Genomic DNA, 9176 nt, shown 5'->3' on the forward strand with positions numbered 1-9176 from the left:
GTCCAATAACTTACTTCACAAGTACAGCATTAAAAAAATACACCAAGACGTGGTCTTTACATGTGTTACACAAAGGCTGAATTGCAAATAATACAAAAAGCTATGAATGTATTGCATACAACCCAGATTTTAAAATGTCATGGCAAGATATAGGAATTAAAAATAGCATTGCTAGAAAGTCAGGGATGTGGGGCGATCCACATCACTTGTTTATGGCTATGTGTCACCTATTAAACATTCTAGACTCATCTGGCAGGGCCAAGATAAGAACACAACTGTTGGCTGACTAAGTACTTCCCATAAAGTGGTACTCATCTCATATATCCTCAAGGCCAAGGGATGGTTGAGGATGATGGGCTGATCTGACCCCGCCAGTGGTGAGTAGAGCGGTCCCTAGAGGATGGTGAGATCGTGAGCTTAATCGATGTTTTCACCGCGTAGTGTGTACACCCGTGTGCACGTGCCGTGCGTTTTTGTTGTTGTGTTTCGTTTGTCCTTACTCCCGCACGTCCGACTGGCACGGTTGGCTACGTACGGTGCGAAAGAAGTTAATCATATTGTACGTGCGGTACAGTTCATACACACGGACACACAAAACAAACACCCCACCGCCTCCCAAATGATTATTTTAGACCATAAAACAAGTGTGAGTGCACCTACGAAGGGCTGGCACGGCACATGGGGCTGGCTAATCGATCCACGCGTGTGAATTGCAGTACGCACGAGTGTGTGCGTGCGCCAGTTCACACGCCCACGTGTGCTGCACGCGCACGTACTGTACTACGTTATCCGAGCACGTGTGGGTCGTTACCACGGCGGCCGTGCCAGGCTAGGTGCACTCCGAGGCCACGTGAAGTGACGGCCCGACTAAGGCAGTGTACTTAGCAGTAAAAAAACTATTGTTTTAAAATGTGGCAACATTAAGAATTATGTTTTCAAATGTCGGTCCTGTTTCGAGTATTAAAAACATAAAGCGCACACACACACAATTGAGTTTTGAAATTCGCCTTTTTAAAACGCAGTTTTGCACAATCAAATAAATTCGTTATTAAAATAAAGTACGCACAGCGGAGTTTCTAACGGGGCGTACATAGCACATTTTAAAATACGATACTGTACCTTAAAATGACTACTGTATAAATAAATAAAAACACTGCTGAAAGTATATTAGAGCGTATTTCAATATTTTAATATCCAGTACTGTACTTACATCTATATACAGGATATATTTTAGAATTAGGTGTATTGCCTGTCTGGGACAGAGAGCATAATGCAATAGGATGGTGTAATAAGGCATCTAGAATCACAGTGGCAGATTACCATTAATCCCATTTTTCATCTCAACCCATCATCATTCCTTTACGGTGTTGATAAAGTACTACTTTGTGGTAAGTGAACTGCGGTCGTCATTAGTAGCTTTTCTCTCCAGCCCCGTCATGGGAATGTGGAATTACCCCCCCATACCCACCCCTCATTGGCTCAGTCGCCAATGGAGACGCCTATCAAACATCACAACTGACAGCACACTCTAGAAAGTTGTAAACACAAACTCCAGTCATATACGTATAATTTTTTTTTCTAAAACGTATACGGTACTTAGTATGAAATGCTGTACAATTTACACAAGTCTACACTACCGTATACATATTTTCTAAAAGACCCTTCAAATACCCACCACTGCATTACATTTTGGAACATCACAATGCACCATTAATAAACGCCACTGCATTGTGTGAAGGGGGGGGGGGACACATGCAAGTCTTTAAAATAACACCGTGGCACATTTTTTAAAGAAAAATAACAGTACAGTACTTTAAAAAAACGCAGCCATCACGTAGTCAAAACAGAAGTGGGGGGGGGGGGAAGTAAAGAGTTTGGACTAAAAAAATAACGAACCTCCCCGCGCCCCCTAAGAAAAACACAAAATTTCTCATTCCAGCAGCACGCAACGAATTTGAATCGAATCAAAATTGGGGGGGGGGGGGGGCTCTAGGTGAGCCACTAGCACCCCCTCCCTCTGTATGTGCACCATCCAGTCTGCCTTACTCTCGCCCTGCGTCTCTCTCTCTCGCATCGCTCCACTCTCTCCACCCTCCCTTTAAACCAAACGAGACAAAAGGAAAAAAAACCCAAAAATGGCAGCCGCAGTCGCCATGTTCTCAGAGGCGGAGTCAAACACCCACCACCCCGTCTTCATCTCACTCACTCCCTCCTCCCCATCAACATTAGTATCCTTCGATCTCCATCATCATCACCATTATCATCACCACAAAGCACCATCCCCTCCTACTCCTCCCCTTGGTTAGGACTCGATCGACACCCCTCCCGCTCCCCGTGCTAAGTATGCACGGACACACCACGTTGGTTGACCCGTAAGCCTATATTTGACTATGAGCTTCCACGTAAAGTGCGTACAAAGATCCCCCCCCCCCCTTCACAGACTGTCGGGACAAGTGCCTAAGCGAGCACCTTATATATGAAGGCCGACACAGCACACAAAGGGGGGGGGGGGGTGGCCAGCGCCACGCCAGGCCGCCTTCGTCTCCCTCGTGGCGATGTGTACACACCGCATCGCGTTACTCATTTAAGTTGACCGGTTCAGATAATCGCCACCGATGTTTGCCATAAGCGGCAATCTCGACTCGGCAGCGCGCTAACAGCTACACTACCGCTCCCCATCCATCTCTCTCACACACACAGTAGTGTAGGAGCTCACATATAGCTCATGTTATCTGTACTGTATGTATGTGTATATATGAGCACGTGTGTGCATGTACGTTCTTTATGGCTGGGTCATGGACTTGCCAAAGACCGGTAACCAGCAGTGTTAAGATCGGCCTCTGTGGGCGAAGCTCGTGAAGTACGCTATTAGGAAAACAGAGCGACGCTCACAACAACGAGCGGTAAATAGTGGTGCATCTGCCAGTCATCTCAGTCAACCCACGGCACCGGGGGGGTGGGTCTGTCCCATGATCGCAGCGAGACATCCGTCACTTCACGTGGCCTCGGAGTGCACCTAGCCTGGCACGGCCGCCGTGGTAACGACCCACACGTGCTCGGATATCGTAGTACAGTACGTGCGCGTGCAGCACACGTGGGCGTGTGAACTGGCGCACGCACACACGTGCGTACTGCAATTCACACGCGTGGATCGATTAGCCAGCCCCATGTGCCGTGCCAGCCCTTCGTAGGTGCACTCACACTTGTTTTATGGTCTAAAAGAATCATTTGGGAGGCGGTGGGGTGTTTGTTTTGTGTGCTCGTGTGTATGAACTGTACCACACGTGGAATGCGCACTGTGCATGTACAATATGATTAACTTCTTTCGCACCGTACGTAGCCAACTAAACTAAACACAACAACAAAAACGCACGGCACGTGCACACGGGTGTACACACTACGCAGGAGATTGATCAAGGGTGGCGAGTCAACACGCTGTGTACGCGCGAGTGTAATACTGCACATCGAGTGTGAACATGTGTGTGCACGCACGTATACTTGTGTAAAGCAAATGTATGGCCCTGTGTACGGTTCAATGCATTTAGTATTTAGCACTGCATATATGTAGGAAATGTGTACACGGCCGTACATGTCCACACACGTGTAAATACATGTTTACGTAATCTCGCGTGTGACGATATTCTTTGTGCATTACGTGTGATGATGTGTGCTTACACACGTTCACTGTTTACACTCACAGGACGTGTACAGTTACACTTCTGCGTGTGCAGATGCTAAAGAGTGCACGTGTGTGCTCAGCACAAATAGGAGTTCAATGCAAGTTGTGGGGAGGTCTTCATCCAGCAATGGATTGACAAAAGACTGTAAATGAGTACACGTATATTATATACTACACGTGTACTGTATGCATGCATACGTTGGACATGCACTGTACACACTATGTGCCTACGTGCACATACTGTACTTGTTTGTGCATGCATAAGTTGTACATTAACTATATACACTGTGTCCATGTGTGGACAAGCATGCTTGTATACGTGCGCAGTCGTAATGCATGTCTGTGCATGTGGAGCGTGGGCAGTTGCATGTATGATTGCATGGTGCAGAGTGCACGTGTGCACACGTGAAGTCGATGATGTACGAGATGGGTGTCTACGTATATTTGTGTACTGAATCATGCATGTATACTTGCATATTGTACTCAAGGGTGTTTTCGTATGCTTGTGAGTATATATACGGTATAGTACTTTAATGTGTCCACATACAGGTGTGGGTATAGTTTTGCATATATGGTAATCACTTGTGCATTTCGACAGTACGTGCGTATGCTGCTGCGCGTGTATTTGTACATTTATAATTGTGTACGCACACAGCATTACCTGCATTGAAGTGTGTATGTTTGGAATGCATGTTTACGTGAATGTATACGTGTGCGGAGCGGTGGTGCAGTGGTTAGCGGGCAGCGCGACGAACTCGACGACTCGAGTTCGATTCGTGCTCACGACCGACACCGGTACCGATTATCTTGCAGAGGTCCCGTGCCTCTCCCCTAGATCGTCTCTGCCTTAAATGAGCACCTGGTGCGTAGGCTAAACATCAGCACCGAGGAGACAAAGGCGGCCGGGCATGGTGCTGGCCCCCACCCCTCGTGTGCCTTCATATGTGCTACTCGCCAACAGCACTTGCCCCAACAGTCTGTTAAAGGCTATACGGGGGATCTTTGCATTTGTATTACACGTGTGTAAGTGTTCATGCTGACTCGTGTGTGCAAGTGTGTGAGTACGAACACGTATGTGCTTACGTGCGTGTAGGTATACGCGTACGTGTGAGTACACGTGTGTATGCGCATGTATATTCTATGTACACGAGGTTTGCATGTAACCCTTCTCACATTTTTACAAAGTACACGTGGCAACGTGAATGTACACGTGTTGCATATGTAAATGTTTGTGTACAAGTGTGTATATGTACACGCGTGTGAGCATATTATTGTGTAAATATACACAGAAACCCCTGTGTATTTTGAGCTGTTTACGTGTGGAACTGTGCACGTATATTATTAGATTAGTTATATTACGTATACACATAATCCTATGACAACTGCATGTACGAATACCTGCATATTTGTATGTATGTTGCATTGGCGTGTCCACTACGAACATCGTTTACCAAGGATGGATTGCCGAGACGGGAATTTCAATACTGTACGATTTTACAGCCATTCTCAACAGGCCAGCTCTCCCCTACGTCGACTCGGCCTTAAAACGACACACAACACGCGTGGTTTAACCAATACAACTTCCACTATCAATAACCACCACCACCACCACAATCACTAACAATAGATGCTAGCAAATTGTTTTTCATTCGTACGCACAACCATACATGCACAATATTATGATGAGTTAAACTCACCACTATATTGCCAGCATTGATAGCACCATCGCTAACTAAAGACAAGACGTGTCTGTACCACCTCTAGGTCGGCTCAGCCTTCAACAAACGAGACAAAGGCAGCTTGGGAGATTTGATTGCCCTGTGCTGTTTTTTTTATAATCACGTTGCCTCCTCATTCGCATCACTTGTGTCGGAAGCTCATTAAAATTCGCACTTAATAGTGGGCTCGTTAACAATGTGAGCTTAAATAAAACAGTGGGTTCTTTTGTCTGGTGCGCGCGTTTACATATATACATACACACAACACGTATGTTGGTTATTTTCAAAGGTAAAAAAAAAACATTTTCTCGCGCAATTAATTTCCCTCAATTTCGCCACGGGTAACGTTGGCGGTCGCCACTTCAGCCGGAGAGAGGTGGGCAAAAGAAAAAAAACTCTAAGCAAAAAAAAATGGGGGTAGAAAAAAAAGATAAAAAAACGAAAAGAAAAAAAAGAGCCGCCATTTTTTTCACCCGCAAACCCCCCCTCGGCCCCTCCCCTCATCCACTCCCCCCCCCACACGCGGGCCCCGCCCCTCACGCACCCCTCCCCACCCGGCCCCGCCCTTTTAAAATCTCTACTGCACACGCGCGGCGTTGGCGGGAAACGGCGCGCTCCCATTGGTCGAGAGCGTGGCGCGCGCACCGCCCACCGACCGGCGCGGGCGAGGCACGTGACGCGCCCGGCGACCAATGGGAACGCCGGAGGAACCCGATGCGCGCTGGGAAATGCAACGGGCGATCGCGCGCTTTTATACCTCCCCCCCCAACGGCCCCGCCCCTCAGCTACGCCCCCCCCTACCCCCGCCCCCCTCAAGGCTCCGCATACCTGACGCGCCTTTTTATAAAAAAAAAATAAAGCGCGGGCAATCAATTAAACGACAGTGTTACGACGGTTAACGAGCGAGCAGCTTGCTGTTAAAAAAACACCGCTTCGGCTGACGAATAAAATACGAAGTGGTGACGGCGAAAAGCGGAATGCTCGGCGCCTTGCAGCGAAACGCACCTTTGCCGTTGGCCGCTCCGAGTCGAGCTTGCGAGAGACACGGACAGGGGGGGGGGAGAGTTTTTTTCTCTCTCTCTCTCTCTCGGCGCGGCGTCTCCGCTTTTTTTCTTCGAACGCTCTCTCTTTGCTCCCTCGCGCTCTCCTCCTCCTCCCCGCGCGCGGGCCCCGCCTTCCTCCCCACCCACCCACCCACTCACTCATAGCCCCGCCCCTCCCCCTCATCATGGCCCCGCCCACCCCGTCATGGCCCCGCCTTCCTCCCCACCCCCTCACCCCTCCCTCCCTCTCCACCCACCCACTCACTCATAGCCCCGCCCCCCCCCTCATCATGGCCCCGCCCACCCCGTCATGGCCCCGCCCACCCCGTCATGGCCCCGCCTTCCTCCCCACCCCCTCACCCCTCCCTCCCTCTCCACCCACCCACTCACTCATAGCCCCGCCCCCCCCCTCATCATGGCCCCGCCCACCCCGTCATGGCCCCGCCTTCCTCCCCACCCCCTCACCCCTCCCTCCCTCTCCACCCACCCACTCACTCATAGCCCCGCCCCCCCCCTCATCATGGCCCCGCCCACCCCGTCATGGCCCCGCCTTCCTCCCCACCCCCTCACCCCTCCCTCCCTCTCCACCCACCCACTCACTCATAGCCCCGCCCCCCCCCCCTCATCATGGTCCCGCCCACCCCGTCATGGCCCCGCCTTTCTCCCCACCCCCTCACCCCTCCCTCCCTCTCCACCCACCCACTCACTCATAGCCACGCCCCCCCCCCTCATCATGGCCCCGCCCACCCCGTCATGGCCCCGCCTTCCTCCCCACCCCCTCACCCCTCCCTCCCTCTCCACCCACCCACTCACTCATAGCCCCGCCCCCCCCTCATCATGGCCCCGCCCACCCCGTCATGGCCCCGCCTTCCTCCCCACCCCCTCACCCCTCCCTCCCTCTCCACCCACCCACTCACTCATAGCCCCGCCCCCCCCCCCTCATCATGGTCCCGCCCACCCCGTCATGGCCCCGCCTTTCTCCCCACCCCCTCACCCCTCCCTCCCTCTCCACCCACCCACTCACTCATAGCCACGCCCCCCCCCCCTCATCATGGCCCCGCCCACCCCGTCATGGCCCCGCCTTCCTCCCCACCCCCTCACCCCTCCCTCCCTCTCCACCCACCCACTCACTCATAGCCCCGCCCCCCCCCCCCTCATCATGGTCCCGCCCACCCCGTCATGGCCCCGCCTTTCTCCCCACCCCCTCACCCCTCCCTCCCTCTCCACCCACCCACTCACTCATAGCCCCGCCCCCCCCCCTCATCATGGCCCCGCCCACCCCGTCATGGCCCCGCCTTCCTCCCCACCCCCTCACCCCTCCCTCCCTCTCCACCCACCCACTCACTCATAGCCCCGCCCCCCCCCTCATTATGGCCCCGCCCACCCCGTCATGGCCCCGCCCACTCCAGCAAAGTGGGTGGGGGCGGGGGATAATTATCTCGTATAAGGAGCTAATTACTATACACTTCCGGTTTGCCGGCGGAAACTTCCGATTTTTATTAGCAAGCGTTGCGCGCGCGTGGGCTTTAAAACGCTCGCTTCCGGATAATTAGCATACCGGGTCATTAGAATAACGAATCATTAGCATAATAGGGTTCGCTCAGAAAAGATTCGATTAATCGTAACGCGCGCCTCAAATTTTTCCTTATTCGATTCTTAAGTCAAAATACATTTTTATTTCTGTTCTTGCAGCGACGCTTATCCAGTCAATAATAAAAACATTTTTTTTTAATTCGTTAAGGTTTTTTTTGCCTTAGAAAAATATATAACCGGCAACGTTTCGTGCAATGGCCCTTCATAAGAACGTGCTGTCACGAATGTGTTACGGTTTTTATTTAGTTAAGTGCCTGTGCACCACTGCCAACGCAGCTGCATCACCGAATCACTTGTACAATCATCCTCAACCATGGTAAATCCACTGCTGGATGAGATCTTCAACCACTACATATCCTTTCGTTCTTTCGGTAAAGTCACGTAGATATTGAATAAAATAAATTAAATCACGACGTTTCGGGTGCAACACAAGCGTCCGTCATCAGGTGGGATAACCACAGCAAGAAACAATTGCTGAAGTGGGCCCACTAATTTAACTTATTTTATACCTACGTGACTTTACCGAAAGAACCAAAGAGTATGGAACCCTGCAGTCACGAAAACTTCAAATCTAGATTCACTACATATCCGTAGTGGTATAGGCGTAAAGACAGAGGTGCGGTCCTGCAATTTCTGACAATTTTAGCGGAATGATCTCCACTCGACAGAGCTCTGGAGAGCCCGTCTTGTGGGTATTTGGTCTACTCTTCCACATTGGTCATACGCCATGGTTAAAGACGTGGGAACACCCACATTTTATCCTACCACACGTGACCTGCCGGTCGACTACATTTGGTGTGTCCATCACTCACTCACCACCATCCACCCACCAACACCACAACCCACTCACCACCATCCACCCACCAACACCACAACCCACTCACCACCATCCACCCACCAACACCACAACCCACTCACCACCATCCACCCACAATTTGGTAACATGCCCACCCACCACCAACCACCCACCGACCCACTCACCCACCACCACTATCCACCCACCTATAAACCACCACCAACCACCCACCACCCACCCACCGACCCACTCACCCACCGCCACCATCCACCCACCTATCAACCACCACCAACCACCCACCACTAACATTCACCCACCCACCACCATCCATCCACTCACCCACCAGC

The 9176-nt window shown here is 51.2% G+C and overlaps 1 protein-coding gene across 5 annotated transcripts in view; it reads right to left on the bottom strand.

Annotated features, from left to right (window-relative positions):
- The window catches only part of LOC133352428 (zinc finger protein 362-like), a 138110-nt gene that overhangs the window by 89708 nt on the left and 39226 nt on the right, over positions 1 to 9176 (bottom strand). For 2 of the 5 annotated variants that reach the window (XM_061568069.1, XM_061568067.1), the window contains exon 1: positions 6403 to 6572. The exons of 1 other annotated variant lie outside the window; for it this stretch is intronic. The gene's annotated coding sequence lies outside the window, so the exon portion shown is untranslated. Of the gene's footprint in view, positions 1 to 6402; positions 6576 to 9176 lie in introns of those variants that run through there. 2 more of the 5 variants (XM_061568068.1, XM_061568065.1) reach the window with 2 other exon arrangements.

The sequence above is a fragment of the Lethenteron reissneri genome, chromosome 40 (genome assembly GCF_015708825.2).
Source record: "Lethenteron reissneri isolate LAM-NWPU_2019-01 chromosome 40, ASM1570882v1, whole genome shotgun sequence".
Taxonomy (NCBI): domain Eukaryota; kingdom Metazoa; phylum Chordata; class Hyperoartia; order Petromyzontiformes; family Petromyzontidae; genus Lethenteron; species Lethenteron reissneri.